The 23,376-nt window shown below is 43.5% G+C and overlaps 1 protein-coding gene across 2 annotated transcripts in view; it reads right to left on the reverse strand.

Moving 5' to 3' along the window:
- The window catches only part of Adgrb3 (adhesion G protein-coupled receptor B3), a 466,475-nt gene that overhangs the window by 170,594 nt on the left and 272,505 nt on the right, over positions 1-23,376 (reverse strand). The window lies entirely within an intron of this gene.

Here is a 23,376-nt window from a genome sequence, read left to right on the forward strand (position 1 = left end):
CAAAGACGGAAATACATTCAACTTCCAATACTCATCGTGATGAAGCAGGTGAGAGCCATCACAGAGGAGCCTCTCTTGCCAGCCATGGTGCCTCTGGCCTGTAATCCTGGCACTGGGATGTTGAGGATCTTGAATTTAATGCCAGCCTAGGCTGTGATCCAGCCACACCACCCTTGGGCATCTGCCCAAAGATGCTGAAGTGGGACTCAGTGACGATTCTCCCACATCCACTCACCATAGCCAAGTGACAGACAATTGGATGAAGAAAATTTACTTATATGTATTATATATAAATAATGCATATATTCCTCCTGATAGATGAGCATATATATGTGCATTATACATATACATATATATGGAGAGATACAGAGAGAGAGAGAGAGAGAGAGAGAGAGAGAGAGAGAGAGAGAGAGAGAGAGAGAGAGAGAGAGAGAGAGAGAGAGAGATGTCAGGAAAACAATATGCCATTTGAATGGAAATGGATGGACCTGGAAAAATTATTTTAGTGAAGTAAGCCAGGTTCAAAGAGAAAAAGGATGCATGCTTTCTTTCATATGTGGAAGCTAGGACTAAATTATAAATATATTTTATAAATAAAAATATAGTTTTTCACATACATAAACATTGTACCTAAAAGTATCTGCAGGGTAGTATTCAAAGGAAAAGTAGGTGGAGAAAAAGAGGAGGAGAAAGAGACAGAGAAGAAGGAGGAGAAGGTGACATAGGAGGAAGAAATGGAGGAGGAGGAGGAGGAGGAGGAAGAGGAGGGAAGGAAGAAGAGAAGGAAGAGGAAGAGGAGAAAGAGGGGGAGGAGGAGGAAAGCCTCCTAAGTATGGAGAGTAGGCATTGTCAGTCCAGTTCCCAGCCAGTTGTTACCTTTCAAGACTCAGAACAGCCTTTCCATATTACTCATTGGAAAGGGAGTAAGTATAGAATCTGTTCATATGTGAGCCTGCATGCTGATCTTCTTACCTTGTGATTGCCTTGTCATGTCTTAGTATCTCATTGTGTGGAGGGAATGGAAGAGGCCTCTACAGACATCAGTGTGCAAATGCCATGCCAGAGGCCAGTATCACCACCACCATGCCTTTGCTCTTAGGGCCAGGCATGATGCAGGTTCCCGAGCCCCTCTGAGCTCAGCCAAGTTGTACCATTTTCACTGGGGAAATCTTTCCTGTCTTGGTAGCAAAGTTTCTCAGTACCAAGAAGTTTGGAGAAAAATTATATTACACTTAAATAAAAGTAAATCTTGTAAGTAAAAGCAAAGTCAGGAAGGAAGGTGGTGGTTTCTGTTATTTTTTATGCTGGTAGGGAATCTTGAACTCAGGGCTTCCCACTCTTTCTTTGTGGTAACACTTGAGCCACACCTTGACTCCTCTGTCTCTGTATCTATCTCTCCATCTATCTATCTATCTATCTGTCTGTCTGTCTATCATCTATCTATCTATCTATCTATCTATCTATCTATCTATCTATCTATCTATCTATCTATCTGTGCTAGTTAATTGAAGATGAAAGTATCACATACTTATCTGCCTGGGGTGGTTTTGAACGTGATCCTTAGATCTCAGTGTCCTGAGTTGCTAGGATTACAGGTATGAGTACTGGAGCCTGGCTGGTGGCTGTCTGTTTTAATGGGAAGCACGACTCAATTGGGGCTACACTGAGTAAAATGTATGGTATCTTCACTTTTGTCACAGGAAAGGTAAGACACATAACATTTCCAAAGTTACTGAAGAGAAATAAGATTAGAAGCCAATTTGTACTTTTGGCGTTAGAGAAATCACCCTCCCAGCACGTCCTACTTGGCAGTTACACCAGGGTCAGTTTTGACAAAGTGCCTGCATTGCGAGGCTGTGGACAAAGTGGTCCATTGTGGCCAACCCTACTGACGCCCAAGGGTGCAGAACCGCAGTCCCCCCAGAGGTGGCCTGTCGGCATGACGGTGGCGCGCGTGCACCACAGGGCTAACAAAGACATCAGAAATGGTGGGAGAGATCTCACAGAGCCTCAGCACTTACTTTCTGAAAAAAATCCCACCATGTAGCTAACAAAAGAATATTTTCCTCTTAGTATCTTTAAAGCAACGCAGCCCTCAAGACTCTGAACATGAAGTTGACGAAGATAATTTCTGTGGAGCAGAAAGCACAAGGCAGTGTTCATGGCTGACAAGACATTATCTGATATTAAAGCTCGACATGTCAAGAACCATTTTGTATAATTTATGGGTCATATTGACCTGCACAGGATCAATTTTAACAGGAGTCAGAGATCAAAAGTAGACAGAAAGAGACAGAACATCGCTCAGAAATTATCATGACAAAGTGTAATTTTGAATGCAGAAGAGATTTGTAATTCCAAAACGGGATTTTTCACCATCTGTTGGATGAAAAAGAAATGGGCTAAACTAGAAGAAGCTTAAATGGCTTCAAAGCAGGAGGTAAATGTTATTGTTTTCAAAGAAGCACTGGAAAACGTCCATAGTGATTCTAGAAAGTCAGTGGAGGATCCCTGGGCTATTGAGCCCTGCTTCAGAGACTGTCTTCTCTGGTTGAGGCTCTGTAACAAAATACCTAAGCCCAGAAGCCTGACAAAGACCAGAAATATGTGTTGTGGTTTCAGAGGCTGAGAAAAACCAGGACTGTGTGCTGATCCCCAGAACCTGTCTTCTATCTGTGTGTTCACATGGCAGAAGAGACTAGGTCTTTCTCAGGTATCTCTCTGTGGCATATCAACTATAAGTTGGATTTCAACTCATGAATTTTGTGGGGGACGCATCAGGCCACAGCAGATTTATAAAAAGTAACTGACCTATAGTCCCCAGCGATGGCCGTTTACCTTTCTGGAGTGGAAACTAGGTATGAGTTTAGGGGCTGGACAAAGAGTCAGAGTAAAGACTAAGGGACACCTGGACATCCACAAATGATACCAAGGACATCTACAAACAAGGGAGGAGGCTTTTTATAGATCACATGTCCTGCCTACTCATGCATCCCAAGAGGATACCTGCCGGATAACACTTCCACCAGCTGAAGGAGGCCGTCAGAGAGCCTTCCTACCATGGGAAACTGGGGCCTAGACCTGGTGGGGGGGGCCAAGATCCCCCAGGACCCCAGGGACCCTAGGAGCTTTCTTAAGGCTAGCACTCTGCCACTTGAGCCACAGCAACACTTCCAGCTTTTTCTGTGTATGTGGTACCAAGGAATCAAATCTAGGGCTTTGTGCATGCTAGGCAAGCACTCTACTACTAGACCAAGCTCCCAGTCCCTGCCTTAATTTTTAAGACAAAGAGTAGCAGAATAACAACTAAATATGAAATTAGGGATCTGAAAGATAAAAAGAAGACATCCATTGACCACTTCCCATGGTTCAATTTAAAGTTCACAGTATTCCTATAATGTAGGTGGCTATGTTCTAGAGGAAGATCCAAAGCACTTTGAGATGAAACATCCCAAGGTCATAGAACAGAATTCTAACTCTGGCAGAATAGAGTATAGGAAATGACCAAGGTGTGGACGTTACAGAAGGGAGAACTGAGGTGAGAAAGTTCATCAGTTCACTTCAAGGGAATATTAGAATGTGTGAGATAACAAAGGATTTTTGAAGGAAATAAAGAACAGGAGTAATTTCCATTGGGGTGAAGGACGATTAGAATTTCAGCTACTTGTGAAAAACTTCTGGTCAAAGGAAGTCATTTCACCTGAACAGCCACTCTGTAAAAAAGCAAAGCTAATGAGAACTGTCAGAGCTTAGAGATAATTACAAATGCGACCTAGAGAGGAATGTGGCTCAGATCACCAGTCCAGTGCATGGCTCAGCCGCATATAGGAAGGCGGCTCCTACTGGAAGCTTGTGTTTCCAGCCAGGCGCCTGAGGGAGGGGACTCAGAATGCTGCCAGCTGTGCAGATCTCTGCCCAGAGTGCTCCCTGCCCTCCAGCTCACAGCTGTCTGTGGAATCTCCACCCAGGGCCCTGGCTGCCCTGGGAGAGATCGATCGGGTGGGCTCCAGACCCAGGCACGGAGCTCTCTCAGCAACAGCCACATTTTCTGCCAGACAGTCCTCTTGGGCCATTTCTTAAAGACCTGAAAAACTCGAAGACAAACTGATTTTTGACATAACTGCTATTATTTCTTCTGGAAACTGAAAAGCTGTTAATGAAAAATAGAAACAGATTCTGTGTCCCTCCCATCCATGATCCTTAGTTCTTAGCCTCTTGAGTAGCTAGGACTACAGCCATAGGTCACCAGTGTCCAGCTGTTTCCTGTTTTGGGAAAGTACTTATCTCAATATAACTTGCCCGCTTGTCTCTAGTCTACTGGTTTAAAATAGACTCAAAAGATTGGATGTTTTGTTCATTAAAGTATTCCAATTTCCTAAAATTTATTTTACACATAGTAAGCCCAAGTAAATATTTTCTAGAATAATTTTCCCTGTTTAGGTAATATTTCATATGACTAGCACAAATGCCATGCTAATAATCACTATTAGAACTTAGCAGATCAATATTGTCCTTTTAGCCTAGCTAGACAAATAAACTATAAGTATAAATGATTTCCAACTTCCATGTATGTAAAAAATTTCCTACGACAGTTATTAGTTAGAAGAGTACTATTTATCTGCTGCTATTGAACTCAAAATCTATTAATAAGTGTCAGCTTCGAAACGTCTATAATGTTAAGCTCTAATTCTTTCTGAGTAGTATAAAATAACAATAAAATTAAAGGTTAGCTCATATCAGATTTCTTTAGGGTATCTGTATCACATACTGTGTTTCAGGGGGAAATATGTAGAATATTATTACCATAAAGCAATTTTATTACAGATAGAACAAACTACCCATAAAAGCTAGAACTGGTGCTGTGGCTCAAAGGTAAAGTGCACCTCTTGGGCAAAAGAAACTCAGGGACAGTACCCAGAGCCAGAGTTTCAAGTCCCAGGACCAGTCAAAAAAATGTGATTATAAGACAGAAAGTTGACATTCTCTTAAGTTACGAGATGCATAATGAAACCCATAAAATAAGTTGGCTAATCACTTTTCCAGTATCTACTATACTCGAAGAAAATATTTCTCTTACCATTTTGGTATCATCTGTTTTTTACTTGAGCAAATAAATTGTAGTTACAGGACAAATTCATCATTATAAATTACTTTTTTGCATTGAGCAAAACAGACTTGTTGCGTTGTTTCACAGTTGCTCAGTATCATGTGTGCATGATTCAGTATGGCCATGCTATCCTTCCTCTGAGCAGCTGAGCGAGGCAGCCTTTGAGAATACTGAGAGGAGTTCATTTCATAGATTGTACAGACATGAGGGCAGGTTGGTCACATAACGCAGGCACTTTTTTTTTTCCCCTTTGGTGACAGTCATGGGGCTTAAAAAAACTCAGTATCTGGGCACTGCATCTGAGCATTATCACTCAAGTGGTACTCTACCATGTGAGCCACAGCTTCACTTTGGCTTTCTGGTGGCAAATTGGAGGTAAGAATCGCACAGACATTCCTGCCTCGGCTGGCTTCAAACTGCCATCTCAGATCTCAGCTGCCTGAATAGCTAGGATTCCCAGGTGCATCAAAAGAATGAAGTGTACTATACATTTGAGTCTTTGTAGAAACGGACATCAAAAAGAATGAGCTCCAGAATAAAACAGAAAGCAGAGCCATGACGATTCGCCCTGGTTCATGCTCGCAGCACATTGTAGAAGGCCGTGACTTCCTCTGAGAGAGGCAGGCATGGCTGCCCTCTTGCTCCATGTCCTGGTTCCTCCATAAATCACATGTGGCATAAGGCAGGCGATTGTCAACCCCCTGCTCATTGCTGACGCATGGCTCCCATTTCCATTACACTCTGAGGGCCTTGGGGGCTCACGGGACGCAGGCACAGTTGCACCCAGGACTCTGGTCTCTACGGTCAGGTATGTGAGTAAGCAGGGGCTCTTGAAACACTTTGTGGACACAGCTCTTATTTATTTATTTATGCAGGTATGCATGTATTTATTTACTGTGCTGGTACTGGGGCTTGAACTCAGGGCCTGGGCACTCCCCCGAGCTCTTTTCCTCAATCTTAGTTCTCTAACACTTGAATCACAGCTCCACATTTAGCTTTTTGTGGATAAGAATCTGACCAACTTTTTCTGTCCCAGCTGCATTTAAACTTTGATCCTCAGATCTCAGCCTGCTGAGTAGCCAGAATCACAGCCATGAGCCAGAGCCACTCGGCAAGAAGCTCATCTTTAAAAACTGGTTTCAGATATACATTAAACCATTTGAAGTCACATATGTATATATGTGCAATTTGCAGGTTTGTTTGGGTGTTACTATTTTACTGACTTAATTAGCTCCCCTTATTAAAAAAACAGAACAAAGAAAAACAGAAATCTTCCTCAGCCAGTTAAGATCATTTTCCCTAGTTCTCTCAAGGAAATTGAAATGTTTCCAGTGTGAAGGCATCAGTAGATATGCAGATTTTGTTTAATTGTTTTTCTTAAGTTTTTTTTTTTTGGTCTGTATTTAGGCTTGAATTCAGGGCCTCATGCTCTCACTTGACTTTTTGTTGCTGTTGTTCAATGCTTACATTCCACCACTTAAGTCACAGGTCCATTTCTGGTCTGTTGGCTAACTGAAGGCAAGAGCTTCTAGGATTTGTTTGTTCAGAGCCATCTAAGCCATGATTTTCCAGTCTCATCCTCTTAGACTTCAGGCCGATTACAGGCATGAACCAAGTGTGCCAGGCACTAAGTATGATGGAGATTTGTAATCCATTGGACGACACTGCAGCATTTGTTTCTGGCCATCTTATTCTTCTTAATTTAATCACAGTGGGCTCTGTGCTTCCTTATGTACTATAGAAAATATTGCAGAACAATGCTCCATGTGTAGTAGATATCTCATAAATGTCTTTGATACAGCATGCTGTAAACACAAATAAAACAAAATCCAAACAACCAACCCACAAGCAATGGAGCCAGGTGTTGGTGGCTCACATTTGTGATCCCAGGAGTCATCTGCTCAGGAGTCAGAGATCTGAGAATTCCAGTCGGAAGCCAGCTCCCAGCACAGGCAGGTAAACCTAACAGACTCTTATCTCCAATTAACCATCACAAAGCTGGAAGTGGAGGTGTGGTTCAAGTGATCAACCACCAGCCTTGAGTTTCCAAAGTAGCAGCATATATGCACATGTGCCTGTGTGCAACACATACATACACACACAGCACTCCAGAAAATTCAAGCAAAAGAAAGTTAACATTTACAAGACAGACAATTGGAAAGTAAAAAGCCAATCAAAGCAGAGTTTCAGTTTCCTAGTTCTATATCAATTCTACTCAGAGCTCCTGAAGACTTTTCTTTCCCACTAGCCTGTTCAAGTGCTTGATATTTATTGGACTTAATGTTTGTATTTACAGCCCTGAGTGTATTTCAAATTTCCAAAATAACATTCTGAAGGAAAAAGTATGACAGAAAATTGTGTTTAGGGAAAATTTTGGATAACATTTCATTTTATTATATGACAAAGCTTTAAAGACAAATATTAAATACAAGCATTTGCCTTGACTTAGGCCCAACACTCTATTAATTTGAGCAGTTTTCTACTACAGAAGGATTACATGGAGAAGTTGTTACTCAAAGATGATCAGATTATATTCTGAGGAGAAGCAATTCAGGGAATAACATTCCATTTTTGTATTTATAAAATGCTTCCCTTCCCTCCTCTTCCCTTCCCTTTCTGTCTCTCCTTCCTTTCCCCTCTCTCCTTCCCCACCTCCCCTGCCTTCTGATGCCCCTTCTTCTTAACTCAATGCATTTTCTTAAGAACATGGAATTTAAAGAGCAGGAACTGAGTAGTGACTTTCTTGGAATAATATCGGGGCCCGCTGTCTTTGAAACAAGATGCCGATTCTCTCACCAGCAGAAAGCCAGCCTGGAAGCATGTCTCAAGAGTTACAGTACCAGCCATGGGAGTGGGAGACCCTGAATTGAAAGCCTGGTACCCAACATCGCCAAAGATGTAAGTAAGCAAGCAAACAAGCAAAAAATAAATAAACAAATAGGAAAGAAAGAGGAAGAGGTCATTATGTAAGAGCCAGTTGCACTTCTTGTCTTGCCACTGGACCACCCAGACAAAGGTCGTTTAATACAGAGGGAAGCCAGCCTTTCCTAGGAGAGAAGCCTCCCTGTTATGGGTCACAGATCAGGGTGGTGTGCTGAAGATGTGGCTCAGAGGCCTAGCACTTGTTACCCTGAGCTGGCTCAGAGCCCTTTCAATCTCCAGTTGGAGGAAGAAACGAAAAAGAGAACTTATTTTGTGGTCCCCTTCCATCTGCCCGCCCTACCTAGAAAAGCTTTTTTTTCTGGGGCAAGAAGTCAGTGGAAAAAAAAGTTAGTCTATAGATCTATGTACATTCCATCTTTATGCTGGACACTGGAAAGACTTCTATCTCTTTCGTCTTGATTCTGAGTAGAAAGAGCCCGATAGTCACTGAATTAAATTGGATGCACTTCTCAACTGTACAAAAGAAGAAACAGAAACATAAAATACATGGCATTTGTTGCTGGTTATTTGTGTCTCAGAATACAAATAACTTTTTCAGATTCATTTTCAAGCTACCATTTTCCTGGTGAACATTTTATGAATTGGAACAAATGTTCCTTAGGTTTGATTTTTCACTTATTCAGTATCCAATCACCAAAGAAGTCATTTTCTTGGAGAATAATGGGTAGTATGTATATTTTGCATAATATAAAATGAAAGAAAAGTAAGGAATGTTGTGTGGAGGCACCCTTGGGTACCAGCAATCAGGAGACAGAGGCAGGATGGAGCCAGCCCAGGCCACACAGTGGGGTTAATTACGTTCGTAATTACTCTCCTTCGCCTTCTTCTTTAATAGACATTCAAGCAAGAACCCTGAATATTGACACAGAAAGACCGAGAAAGCAATATAAGCCCCTAAGAGAAAGCATTCTGTTTGCCCTCCAGGATATCAGGTGAGAGATGAATATCAAAGTTCTGTCCCTGGAAATGCATGAGTAGAAGTTGTTTTCATGTCAGGTTCCATGCCGTGAACACAAATGCAGTGTATGTATTCCAGGAATTAGTCAATAGACACCTAGCAGTACCAAGAATGGTGCCATGCCATTATCAAGAAAACTAGCAATAACAGATGCTGGCAAGGATGTAGCCAGAAGGGATCATTACTACACTGCTGGTGGGAGTGTAAACTTGTTCAACCACTCTGGAAAGCGGTATGGAGGTTCCTCAAAAGGCTAAACATAGAGCTCCCCTATGACCCAGGAATTCCACTCCTGGGCATTTATCCAAAATAGACCACAAACTGGGCCACACTAAAGCTACCAGCACAAGCATGTTCACTGAGTATTGTTTACTATAGCCAAGATATGAATCAATCCAGATGTCCATTAGTGGACAAATGAATCAAGAAAATGTGGTATGCATACACAATGAAACTTTACTCATCCATCAGAAAGAATGTCTTTGCCTCATTCATAACATTCATAAGGAAATGGGGAGACTTGAAAAAATATATTAACCGAAATAAGCCAGACCCCCCAAAAAACATAGGTTGCATTTGTTGTAACCAGAATGTGTTCATTAATCTACAACTAAACACATTGGATGGTACAGTACTTGAATACGATAAATTGTACAGGACTCTTGACATTTGCACAGTGAAGCCAGAGGAGGATATTATTAGGAGAGGATCACAAAAGCTCAGTGTGAGGTGCATTTGATGATACAAAATGATGTTAATCAAAATGAACTCCAAGAAATGAAAACAAGAGGCTTTGTTATTTTGCTTTTTTTCCCTTTCTACTTTGTCACTGTTTTTGATTTACTTTTGTTTTGTAGGTAAGTTCACCTGTTTTGCTGGGGGTAAGAGGGACACAGAACTGGTGGGGCAAAGGGTGAACAAACATAGCAGGGGACACTGTTAGGGAGGAACTATACAACCTGGGGGCGGGGGAGAAGGCCAGGAGGGAAAAACTGAAAGGAAATGAGGAAAGACCTGACACTGTACAAAAACAACCGTACTCTTTACCTGACTTATGCGACTGTCACCCCTCTGTGTATCACTTTACAATAACAATAAAAGAACAGTGCCATGGCACAGCAGCAGTCATCCTTCTGTAGACTATCGCAGAAAGGAGAAAAGTTTGCCTATAGAAACTGTGAAGAGGGATTTCATTTAGAAGAACTTTGCACTGATGAACAAGGAAAGCAGTGACTTAATTGCTAACATGGCCCTCTGTCCTCACCACCCGTCTATGACATGGTGTCCTGTCCTCACCACCAATCTACCCAGTCATGGCACTCTGTCCCCACCACTAGGTACATTTGGAGACATGGAAGACCCCCCACGCCCAAGCAAACTTTCCCTAGCTGTGACGTATGGGGAGAACAGATATCCACACCAAAAGTGCACAACCATCTCTCATACATGTGCTATTCTAATTAACCGAGACAATGTCAAGAAACACTTCTCAGAAAGGTGATAAGCACTGGCAAAGTTTTACTGACAAGGTATGAAATGAGGAAAATAGGGTACTATGATTTTTTAACCATGAGCTTATATAGTCTATATTATAAATTTTTGTATGTATGTGAAATTTATATTGAATATAACTTTTAATGAATGACTGGTGAAAATGCAGTGTTATTATTTGGTAAACTAAGAATTTGATAGCCATTGGTGTCTCCATTATAAGTGTCAATTTGCATATTATAGTGTGGCTTCAGGGATCACGAAATATTATTTTCATATTTCCACAGAGTCCTAAATTAATAATACTTTGAAGTAGAAGTTTGGCTCAGTGAAGATGATTTTAATTTCCAAGAGTAAAATCCAGAGACATGAATTCTGAATTTATGCAAGCTCTTGTGTGCATAATGTGTACATATGTAGTGTGATGTGGTTTTGTGTGGTGTGTGTATGTTTGATGTATGTGTGGTGTACATGTGTATATATAGCATATGTATATTTGTGGTATGTGTATGTGGTCTGCCTGTGTATTTGTGGTATTTATATGTGGTGTGTGTGTGTGTGTGTGTGTGTGTGTGCTGTGCATGTGTTTATATGGTGTGTGATGTTAAAGAAGCATATCCTTGCAGTTAAATCACTGTGCATGTACATGTGCATGTGCATGTGCATGGGTATGGGTATGGTGTGTGTGTGTGTGTGTGTGTATTTGTATGTGTGGTGTATGTGTGTATATGTGTGTCTTGTACATGTGTATAGTGTGACATGCATATGTGTAGGTGGTGTGCGAGGTTAAATAAGTGCATCCTTGTAGTGAAATCACTGTGCATGTGCATGTGCATGTGCATGGGTATGGGTATGGTGTGCATGTGTATGTTTGGTGTGCATGTATATGTATGTCTTGTGCATATGTATATGTTGTGTGCATATATGTAGGTGGTGTGTGAGGTTAAAGAAGTGCATCCTTACAGTGAAATCCCCGTGCTTGTGCATGTGTAAGTGTATGAGTATAGGTATGGGTATGGTGTGTGTGTGCGTGTGTGTGTGTGTGTGTGTGTGTGTGTGTGTGTGGTGTGTATGCGGTACATATGTATATGTGTGTCATATGCATATGTGTAGGTGGTATGTGAAGTTAAAGAAACACATTCTCACAATGAAATCGCCTGGCTTTCACATGCTCATCCAGTTCTACTGCCATTTTAAAATGTGTAAATCCAGTGACATCTGCATATTCTTCTGAGGAAGCTGGTCTTTGTGTGCAGTGTAACAAAATTGTGGGAATTTGGATGTCAGGGTGGAGGCACGGCCACATGTGACTGACCCTCGGATAGCCCAGAGCACGCTAAAGATGAGATGAAGCAGAGAGGGGTGCTTCATGCTAATTGCGAGCCCGCGCTTGCATGGGGATGCGGCCTGTTCCCCGTGAGAGGACACTGCAGTCCGTCTGTAGTGAATACACAGAGCAGGAGTTCACACTGCTGATGCACAGCGGATATGACCTCACTGTCTCTCAAGGACAAATTCCATCTGGGTCCAGGAGACAACGGGACTCACTTCCACACTGCAGTTTTGAGAACTCTATCCCCCCACCCTCTCTCTGCAACCATCCATCATCTTTCTATTGATCTGTCCATTTATTCTGAGGCTTGAACTTAGGGCTCTGTGCTCTTCCTTGGCTTTTCCTACTCAAGGCTGGCACTCTACCACTTGAGTCATATTTTTAATGATCAACTGTTTAATTATCAACAAGAGTCTCCCAGACTTTCTTGTCAGGGCCAGCTTTGAGCCATGATCCTCAGATCTCAGTCTCCTGATTATCACATCTGGTTGAATGTCATTATCTTTTAGGAAAATAACCACCATCTCCCTGGGGAGGCAGTATGGCTCCCCGTGCGCCAGACATGCACACATTGGTTCTATCGCCCATCGTCTCCACCACAGAGGAGCCACAGAGAGATTGTTGTTTGTCGTCTGTGTCCACAGTGCCCAGTACAGTTGCTGACAGGTAAAGCAGTCTCCAGGTGTGGTGGCTATGCACCTATGGGCCTCATACATGCTGATAGCATGTTTGCTGCACACATACAGCCTGAGTACATATGCACTGAGCACATGTATGTGTTTGCAATCGTTATCCACAAATCCCATCTCTCAAGTCTTTTGCATCCTTCATTGTGCACAAAGCCAGTGATGGTGGGAGGTGGAGTGGGAGGTGGATGCAGTGTTGGGTAAACTAAATCTGTGTCTAGGTGGTAACCGGTGGTGTGACATCTCATTTCTGGTGGACATGGATCCAGTGAGATGCCAGGAGCCTGGTGCCATACTGAGCTCTTCAGCTCAAAGCTATCTCTCTACCACTTAAACCACAGTGCCACTTCTGGTTTTCTGGAGATAAGAGTCTCACAGACTTTTGTGCCTGGGCTGGCTTTGAACTGCGATCCTCAGATCTCAGCCTCCCAAGTAGCTAGGATGACGGCGTGAGTCACCGGTGCCCGACTCGGTGATTACATTTCAACTCTGTGATAACATAGCTTCTCTTTCCAGATTTCCTCAGGTTTGTTCCAAAACATTTCAAACATAATGATTGTTATTTAAGATTAGGAAGAGCCAAGAGCATTGATATAGCCTGAAACCTCGGGACCTGAGTGGTGTGGACAGGGGAGGTCATTCCTGGGACTTCCTGAGAACAGGCTGGCATGACCCGTCTGAACAACATGGCCAGATCGTCCTCTCCTTTGCAGTCCCATCTGTGCTGGCACACTCACTGGGATAAGAATTAGCACAAAAGAAGAGGGAGGAATGGCTCAAGCAGTGGAGGGCTTGTGGGAGACCCTTAGTAAATCCCAGTATTGCCGAAATAAATACATAGGTGTATAAAATAGGTACATAAAGACTAAAAGTAGTATAGGATATGGAAGGCTACATTTAACACCACTTATGGCTAAATTCAACTAACATGATTAAAATCCTGGGAAAGGCATCATCTTGATAATAATAATAATACCTGAACTGTGTTGACAGTGCTGTGAAGGTCACCTGCCTATCGAAGCACTGTGATTAGGACACAGACTGGGTACTAAGTCAATTTCTCCAGACAAGCCAAGGCCTGGTTCCTTTGGGAACAGGTAGAGTTCTAGTTCACCTTCCCTGGCTGGTGGGCCAGACCTTCGCCACCCGGGAGCAAAGCCAGGACTCTGGCCGTGGCTGGAACATCCCACACCCTCCTCACTGCCTTCCCCACACTCAGCCAAGGGTCCAGACTCCGGGGCTACCCAGCATTCCAGAATCAGTGGATGCACGAACACAGTCAATAATCATGAGGATGGAGTCCGTGAATGGGCCGCTGCAGGAGCCTGCCCAGTGAGTTTGCCACTTCTCTGCGTAACCCCTCGTTCTGGATGGGCATGGAATTGTGCACATCCAGGCAAGGGAGGTCTACCCACTGACACAGGAGGAATTTCACTGCAGCAGCTTCCCTAAAGGCTCAGGAATGGCTTACAGCCCTGGACTGTGGAGGAACTTGGTAAAAACCACACTCCCCCAGGATGAACCAGAGCTTAGAAATGTATATATCAGGGCTGGGAGGTGGCTTAGGGATAGGGCGCTTGTCTAGCATGCATGAAGCCCTGGCTTCCATTCTTCAGTACCATAAACACAGAAAAAGCTGGAAGGAGCTCTGTGATTCAAGTGGTAGAGTGCTAGCCTTAAGCAAAAGAAGCTTGGGGATAGCACTCAGGCCCTGAGTTCAAGATTCAGGACTGGCAAAAAGGAAAGAAAGATATGTAACATACATAACATGAAGGTCACATACCCTGCCTGCCTGACTGACCTTGCCTCTAGGTAACAGCAGACAAGAAAATAAAAAGCAGGGAAAGCTACCTGAATAACACTTCTCAAATGTGTCCATTAGATCTACATGGAAAGGTTAACTTGGTAGATGAATTGTAATAAGCACACAGTATTCACACCGCCAAGAGTGTGACCCATGCTGGGGCAGAAGCCTACATTTCTCCAAGAGTTCCCCTAACCATTAGCTATCAGCAAGGGCCAAATTTGTTTTTCCCCACCCTCACAGACATTTGCCAGTATCCAGGGTCATTCTTAGTCATCACAACTGAAGGGTAGGCATTGATACTGACACCTTGTGGGCAGAAGGCAGAGGGGCTGCCAGAGGCCTTGCAGGGCCAAGCTTGTGAGATACTACTAGGTGTGGAGGGATCCAGAGTGCAGGGAGCTGCAGTCTGCATGCACCTGCTTGGGATGCAGAAGAAGGAGCCAGAGCCTGGGGGGAGCTGCGACCTGCATGCACCTGCTCGGGATGCAGATTAGATGGGAGGCCTGCGAAGTTACAATGGGTTGAGTATGCTGTAAATGTTCCTTAAAAAGATAGTCTCACTTTCCTGGCATTTCTTTCACTAGCAGGGGTTAATTCTCTAGTGGAGATGGATAAGGTTATTGATGTATCATTAATTTACTGAACAACAGAGGTTCAGAAGAATACACTGCATAGGAAAATATTCTGTAAGAGAGGAACAACTCAGACCAAGTGTGTGGCTGTTCATTTCATTCACCACAGGGCTAGAGTGCTGTCCATGAGGTTCAAGATTTGATCCCAGCAGAACCACACACACACACACACACACACACACACACACACACACACACACTAAACACACACACACACAGACACCGTAACTCCTTTAAATACTCAAGGACTAAACACCTAGTTGGTATATATAGAATATAAAATGGTTTGTTGAACCAACACGTATCATCCCAGCTTATCGATGATGGTGCAACATTTTTCACTAATAATATTATCAAGATAGAGGCTCGAGGCAGAGCACAAGTCTGGTAGCAGAGGGTCCTGAGTGGATCACAGCACTACAAGAAAGGCAAAAGAAAGAAAAACATACACGATGGTTTCCTGTCAATAGTAGCGTAAATCCACAGATGAATTTACTGAGAAACTAAAATGTCAGAGCCTAGTACAATATTCCTCTTTAGAGCTTGAAAGGATGCTCAGCAATGATAACTGTGATCTCAGAAGGGAGTGGCCATTGCTGGCATTTCAGGACAGGAGCAGGCCCCACTCCCGGCACCACACTGTGACACCAGTGCAGAGGAATCATTTCTTTCACCAACTGTGGCTGAGGTACCATTTAGCAGAACAAATTAAGAACTTGTCAGTGATTATGAAAATAATTTCCTCCTTTCATTAGAATATTTTGCTGTCATTCAGCCGGCACAGCGTTACTCTGCGTGGGGTAGGTGTTGTTGAAAGGCAATGTGAAAATAATATCTGGATTATAGATTCCTCCCATGAAGGCTGAGTCGCTGTGTGGGTTTTTTTTCTTTTTTGAAAAAAGAACTTCTCTTTTGAAACAATAATAAAGAACAGACAAGTCGATTTTAACTTTTGGAGATGCAGGAACATGTTGTTTGTGTATAAATCGAACTAGCTAGCCTCACTTTGAAGTGGTATTTTGCCTCTCGAATCCCTGCACACTTCTTTATATAATCTACATCTCAATATAGACAAGGAAATAATTATAAAGGTTTGTTAGGAGTGACCAGTATGGTTTGTTTCAATCCAACCACTGAATTTCAGTCATCGCCTTTTCTGGGCCTGTGTTCTACCCCACACCACAGGTAACCTAGGGCCATTTCTATTTGTTTCTGTTTCCCATCATCTTTAAGCAGGTGTACACAGGAGTTGCCACTTAACAAAGCAGTTTATGGCTACATGCCCCATGATCAAGCTCAGCCCTGTAAGCATTTCCAACCATGTCTTCCCCAGCCCATCCCGTCCCTCCCTCTTCTTAATTCGGTAATACATTAAATCCTTCACTACATTCTCCCCCTCTTCTCCCCCTCATTCATCGGTCCTTTTCCTCTTGATGCCACCCCACCCCTTTCGAGTATCCTCTTACTGGTCTTTGATTTTTTTGAACTTTGACTTTGGCTTTCTAAGGAATTACACTATCTGAGATCTCCCTTGAATCTACCACAGTAGTGAATTTAAAGAAATTACACAGGGAGCTTTTTAAAAACATGATACTGTTTAAAAATTGAAGTTGATATTCAGCTGCATAATTTTAACTGTAAAAGTTAACTAGAAAGCTAAGCTTCATCTATAATACTTCCACTAAATAACAAGGACTTGTAGCAATGTCTTTAATTTCAAAAACTGAGAACTTTTCAAATCATAATTCCTATGGTAAATCCTTGCTATTAGGAATTATCTAAAAAAGATTATCTAAATATCAGTGAACATGTTTTAGAATTTAGAATTTCTTATGAATATAGCCAAGTAGTTTTAGTATATGAATTTTAATATCATGGTAAAAAATTAATATTAAAATATAGTATCATACCTTAGCATTTGTTTTAACACACATGGGTTCTTTATTTAAAGATATCATCTTACAGAGCTATGAGTTTGAAATTAAATCAAGAATATCTACAACAGGGATAAATGTGATCAAGGTACATTCTATGCATGTAAGACAATATCATAATGAAATCCACTTTCTTTGTAAAAAGAATTTTAAATGAAAGGTTATCTCTATAGTGCAATGTCTAATTCAATAAAATGATGTATATCTTTAAAAATATCCTCTTATATATGAGGATTTGTTCAGGGCAGAGTTTAGCTCTTTTCCTCTCAGAAAAACACTTAGATTTTGTTTCACAGTTTTCAAGTATCATTGTTCAGTCATTATACAATTTACTTGAAGAGCTCGGATAATAACCACTAAAGGTCTCTGGAAAACCTGAAGATGGAATTCCAAACCCCTGGAAGAATGGAATGTGAATGGAAGAGAACTCCAGAACCAAGTGGACCAGCAAGTACAGTGGTGGGAAGGCAGAAGGGAGCCCTGGAGTAAGAAGGGATCCCTGTGCTAAGTGAACACTGCATGGATGCATGACGCCATTTTGGGATACGTGGATGGGGGGAATGTGAACTGGATTAGGTGGCATTCCCTTATCCTGCCATCTTAGTCTGTTCACTCTTTAAAATTTCACACCTTACCAGCTATACAGTTTCTTTTTATCACATTATTTATGTTGTTACTGTCTTCCCATGGACCTTTTCTTTCTAAGCTTTATGAGGCAAATTAGTCTGCTCATTAGAACTTGAACAGCCGAACAAACCACAGATCCTCAAGAAACACTGTCAGTGAATTGATAGTCAGAGCACCAATCTGAAATGAGTTAAGAATGCTATAAATTAACAAGCCTGAAAGTGGCACACTTCCAGTTTATTTACACTTACATATAGGTGGGAATGTCAAACAGCAATAACATGAGGCAGGGAACACAAGCGTAAGAAAACATACACACTTAAAATTGCGAAAGATGGACACGTACAGTAGCATTTTGTATCATGCTATTCTGCAAAACAATGGTGAAGTCAGATTGTCGTGGTTAGCTGTTCGATAATATGATTTCCCACTTAAATACCACAAGAATGTGGGGAGGACACGTGAACATGTGTGACCTGTGAACCTTTCCTGTGAACCTGTAGCCTGTGACAGAACCTCCAGAGAGCTTCCAGAATAAGCAAAGGAAACTCTGAGCCATGTGTTGGGAATGGAACTTTGCCCTGGCCCTCAGAGACCCCTCACCAACCAGCACACAAGGTAAAAAAGTGCTTTGAGTGAGAATGAGGTAAAAACAGAAATGGATCCTTAGACATCTGAAATACAAACTATATCTTTGTCTACTAGGTTAAAAGAAATACACCATGAGCATAAATAAATAAACCTGCATAAATATATAAAATAGAATGTCTAGAAATGAAAGAAGTACAGGTAGAACATTGTCAATAATCAAATAACAGATTAAATGCAGCTGGGGGTAGAACTGGCAGACTTTATTGTGATACCTGAGGCTGGGAACTGTATCAATGAGTGGAGTTCATGCTCATATGGAGGAGCAGGTGAGGGGCCTGTGCCAGGTGGTGCCCCCTCAGCCGGCAGGTCCCCAGTGCTCTCAGTCTCCCCAGGCAGAGACATGGAGTGTGTGCCTCCCAGGTCCACCCTCCATGCTCAGGCTGTGGGAGTTATTCCATGTTCCCAGAACTCACGGCTCGCTAATGGGCCTGGTGGGCTGTTAATAATGTTAAAAGCACTTGGGTAAGCTATTTGTTAAAAAGGGGTCATTACTCCACTAACAAATTCAAGAACATTTCTTCAGGAAACTAAGCCCTTCAGATTCAATACTATAAAATGTACAATGCAATTTAAACATTCTAAAAAGTTCTGGAAATATTCTAAGTGATTAAAGAAGAAAATTTTCCCCAACAAAACATAGTTAAGAAAAAAGCTCATTTTACAACATTAAGAGTTTATGAAAAAAAAACATAATTCTAAATACTTTCAATCCTCAAAAAATAATAGGTACTGTAAGACAGAAAAATAAGAAAAAGTAAATAAAGCTTTTAGTTGCCTAATAATGAATCTTTCAGTTTACAGATTAAAAAAAAAACGGGAAATAAGCATTACTTTTAAAAGTACTTTAAAAAACAGCATTGTCGTTTTGCAAATAATACCAAAAATTTTCTGAACGGTAAGTCTGAAAACCCAAGCTTTTGACTAAGATATGTTTTATTTTGTGAGATTGGGCAAATTTTACTCTAATTTATGTGGACTGGGCTTTTAATTAAGTCCTATCATTTGACATGTGTCCATTGCACTTTCACCAGCGTTGCTGCTCCATCCTCCTCCCTCTCATCCTCCCCCACGCACATCAAATTTCTCACTTTTTTGTGTGTATGCGGGTCATGGGGCTGTCCCTGAGCTTTTCAGCTCAAGGCTACCTCCCTACCCTGAGTGAAGCCCCACTTCCCATATTCCAGAGGTTAATTGGAGATAAGAGTCTTGGGTCCTTTTGTGCATGGGCTGGCTTTGAACCTTGATCCTCAGAACTCAGCCTCCTGAGTAGCTAGGGTTACACGTGTGAGCCACTGCACCTGGCTTCACTTCATTCCCCACATGTGTGGATTAATGTTTTAATGAGGCCTGATATTTTTATTTTGTTGCTGTGAATATAATGAAGGGGAAAAAAAGCATGAGGTACTTTCATTTAACTTGAGAAGTCATTGGGCCAAAAAGGACAGGGGAAAGGTCTGGAGTCCTAGCATCTAAAACTACAGGAAGCCACACTTGCTGCTCTGTAACGACGTGAATGCGTTCACTGTAAAGAGGCTGCAACGTGCCAGCCAAAGCAGCTATGCCCTCAACTTCCAACGAAAAACATTAGAAAAGCAAATATGCCCTCAGGAGCTTGTGCTGGGACACAGACAGAGTCCAAGAGGTGTGAGGAGGAGCGGGCTGCAGGGAGGAGGAGCAGGCTGGTGTGAGGAGGAGGGGGCTGGTGTGAGGAGGAGAGGGCTGGTGTGAGGAGGAGAGGGCTGGTGTGAGGAGGAGGAGTGTGTTGGTGTGAGGAGGGGGGGGCTAGTGTGAGGAGGAGCTAGATGGTATGTGGAGGATCGGGGCTGGCTAGATTGGTTGTGGACTCAGGTCGGGGTGTTTTCCCCTCAGAACCATGGCCACACCTTCCCTTACATCTTTGCAGACTTTCCATAGATCCACCTGCGCACTTCCATAAACCAAGCTTTACATTCCACATGCAGAATTTGCCTGAACACACAGCTTCCCATGGTCCTGGACCACAAACCATCACGGGGCCTCTCCCACGGCCCCATCCAAATGCCACCACGGCCCACAGCCTACTACAGCCACATCCACATCCCATCAAATCCTACAGCCCACTACAGCCCCATCCACATCCCACCACAGCCCACTACAGCCCCATCCACATCTCACCACAGCCCACTACAGCCCCATCCACATCCCACCACAGTCCACTACAGCCCCATCCACATCCCACCACAGCCCACTACAACCCCATCCACATCTCACCACAGCCCACTACAGCCCCATCCACATCCCACCACAGCCCACTACAGCCCCATCCACATCTCACCACAGCCCACTACAGCCCCATCCACATCTCACCACAGCCCACTACAGCCCCATCCACATCCCACCACAGCCCACTACAGCCCCATCCACATCCCACCACAGCCCACTACAGCCCCATCCACATCCCACCACAGCCCACTACAGCCCCATCCACATCTCACCACAGCCCACTACAGCCCCATCCACATCCCACCACAGCCCACTACAGCCTCATCCACAGCCCACCACAGCCCACTACAGCCCCATCCACATCTCACCACAGCCCACTACAGCCCCATCCACATCCCACCACAGCCCACTACAGCCCCATCCACAGCCCACCACAGCCCACTACAGCCCCATCCACATCCCACCACAGCCACAGTACTACAGCCCCATCCACATCCCAACACAGCCACAGTACTACAGCTCCATCCACATCCCACCACAGTCTACTACAGCCCCATCCACATCCCACCACAGCCACAGTACTACAGCCCCATTCACATCCCACCACAGTCTACTACAGCCCCATCTACATCCCACCAGTCTACTACAGCCCCATCCACATCCCACCACTGCCCACTACAGCCCCATCCACATCCCACCACAGTCCACTACAGCCCCATCCACATCCCACCACAGTCCACTACAGCCCCATCCACAGCCCACCACAGTCCACTACAGCCCCATCCACATCCCACCACAGTCCACTAGAGCCCCATCCACAGCCCACCACAGTCCACTACAGCCCCATCCACATCCCACCACAGCCCACTACAGCCCCATCCACAGCCCACCACAGCCCACTACAGCCCCATCCACAGCCCACCACAGTCCACTACAGCCCCATCCACATCCCACCACAGCCCACTACAGCCCCATCCACAGCCCACCACAGCCCACTACAGCCTCATCCACAGCCCACCACAGCCCACTACAGCCCCATCCACAGCCCACCACAGCCCACTACAGCCCCATCCACAGCACACTACAGCCCACAATTCACCACAGCCCCATCTACTTCCCATCACAGTCCACAGCCCACTACAGCCCCATCCATATCCCAACACAACCCACAGCCCATCACAGCCCTCGGCCCACGGCCCCATCCCTCTCCTCCATGAGCAGCTGTGCTAAAGTCTCCAATCTAACTTCTCACTTACTTGTTTCCTTTTTGTTATAATTGTGAAAAAATTAATTTCTGTTCCTGCTGTTTTCCTATGAGTCCATATGAAAGAACTCCACATTTGCTCATTTCCTGAGGGGAACTCAGCCGCCCACATCAGCAAGATGGGGTGCATTTGCTCTGAACTTCTATGGGGTCAGTGACCTTTCTTAGGGTACACTTGTAAAATGTGAGAGGAGAGTGTGGACATAGAGAGAGAGAGAGAGTGGATGGAGAGACAGGAGAGGGGAGGGGGAAGAGAGAGTGAATGACGACCTCCCCACCCCGAAGAACGAGGCTGCGTGTTAGCTGATTGGAGTTATACTGGGAGGTGAATGAACTTTGTCTTCAAATGAATGACTGATAGAAGAATAGATGTCCTGAGAAGGCAGAAATAAAGATAACAGAAGCAGACTGATAAGAAGCATTGATGCCCTGAGTAAGTGGAAACAAGCATAACAAAGTAAAAGAGATAGTTCCGTGAATGTCCGTCTGAAGTCAGACAGCTGCTTCTGACTCCACTCCATCCCGGAGAAGTAGAAGAGCACACAACTCTTTGTGGATGAGCAGAGTCCCTTGGAGATCGAAGGACTTGTGCTCCCTCCTAGGACAGCAGCACAGCAAGCCACAAAGGAGACAACAAATCTCAACGCTCGTAGATGAAAACAAACATCAGTTAGCCAGGCGCCTCTGGCTCAAGCCTATAATCCCAGCTACTCAGGATGAGATCTGAAGATTGAGGACTGAGGCAAGTCATGTCAGGAACGTCTACAAGATTCTCATCTCCAGTCAACCACGGGAAAGCTGTCAGCAGAGCAGAGGCTCAAGTGGTAGAGCATTAGCTTTGAAAGAAAAAGCCCTAGTTCCCAGACCAGTTCTGAAACAAAAAACATAACCAGCAAGCTGCAGGGATCTTTCTTTCTTTCTTACAAATTCCAAATTCCTGTTTACGAGTTTGTTGAGAGAAGAGCAGTGACACCATCAACCTCACAGGCAGAGATCACTTTTGGAGTAAACAACATTGGGGAAATTCACGGAAAATATACCTCTCCAACAACATGGGATTCCAGTCACACAAACATTGTAGCACTGCTTCTGAAATGGATTCAGTGAATAGTTTATCTCTCATTCATGCCAAAAGTATTATAGTAGGGATGTCTAATCCTTATCTATGGATTTTTTTCTTACCCTTTATGCATTAAAATCTTAGAATTATCAAGGAGATGAACTTGGTCAGATATATCACAATTACACCCACAATATAATCATGAAAGAATTACTCATTTTTGAATGCTCTTCCTCCCTTCATCCCTCCCTCTCTCTGTCCCTCTGACCCTTCCTCCTTCTTCCTTCCTTCTTTCCTTGTGTCAGTGCTAGCACTTGAACTCAGGGCCTGGTTACTTTTCCTTAGACTTATCCCTCTAGGTTGATGTTATGTTAACCACATCTCAACTGCAGCTTTTGGTTGGTTAACTGGAGTTAAGAGTCTCATAAACTTTCCTGCCTGAACTGGCTTTGAATGGCTCCTGAGTAGCTAGAATTATAAGCATGATCCACCAGCACCTGGCAAGTATTTTCTTTTGTCTCTATGAATACATAAAATATATGAATATAAATGTATTCCTCAGTTTGTACAACAGTATAACCTACAAGTATGCCATCACTCTACTAATAGGCTCAAGGTCATGCAAGGAATGCTTCTGCCAAATGATGGCAGAGACTGCTGTTTAGTTTGCAAAGCCAAGCT

Source organism: Megascapheus bottae, chromosome 8 (genome assembly GCF_031878675.1).
Source record: "Megascapheus bottae isolate mThoBot1 chromosome 8, mThoBot2.hap1, whole genome shotgun sequence".
Lineage (NCBI taxonomy): Eukaryota > Metazoa > Chordata > Mammalia > Rodentia > Geomyidae > Megascapheus > Megascapheus bottae.